Source organism: Penaeus monodon, chromosome 27 (genome assembly GCF_015228065.2).
Source record: "Penaeus monodon isolate SGIC_2016 chromosome 27, NSTDA_Pmon_1, whole genome shotgun sequence".
Taxonomy (NCBI): domain Eukaryota; kingdom Metazoa; phylum Arthropoda; class Malacostraca; order Decapoda; family Penaeidae; genus Penaeus; species Penaeus monodon.
The window spans coordinates 3063253-3063868 of NC_051412.1; the positions used below are offsets into that span (position 1 = coordinate 3063253).

Here is a 616-nt window from a genome sequence, read left to right on the forward strand (position 1 = left end):
GATGATAAGCAAGATCATTATGAGTAAATGCCTATGACAAAGGAGGTGGCATTCTCCACACAATTTTCCATGTTTTAGATTAACCACAATTTTGCTGTATATCCTCCTCAAATGCTATATGAACTAAAGAAGGGGAGATGAAAATTTGCTTTTAATCTTCAGTCTTTATTCAAGGATAGTGAGAGGGATATTATATCTATGACATGTAGTTTCTCCAAGTACCATCATTGACTCTTATCCCCCCTCTATTAAGCCATCTTTTTCTTTTCACTTTGATGTGTACCTTTGTTCACATTACCATTCATACTCACTCTCTTGCCTCCCTCCACCCTTTCTCCCTCATACTCTGCTGTCACGCCATCAGAAATTTACACAGCCAAACCGGTAGGGTAAACACATGAATCACTGCTTGCCAGCACAGGGAGGCCAGGAGTGGCAAATGTCTGTGCGAGTTGTTTTCTGAAGGGGGAGACTGCATGTAATTTTATTGTTTGGATATTATGCTCACCAACTGTGAACTATGGTTGCTGAATGCAAAACAGGGTAACCCTTGATTACAGCGGCCAAATGGGAGGCTTTACTGTTAATATTAATGCACTTGGTATTGCAAGACAGG

At 40.6% G+C, this 616-nt stretch overlaps 1 protein-coding gene across 1 annotated transcript in view; it reads left to right on the forward strand.

Annotated features, from left to right (window-relative positions):
• LOC119590546 (zyxin-like) overlaps positions 1 to 616 on the forward strand; it is a gene marked incomplete in the record, with an annotated part of 87602 nt that overhangs the window by 3112 nt on the left and 83874 nt on the right.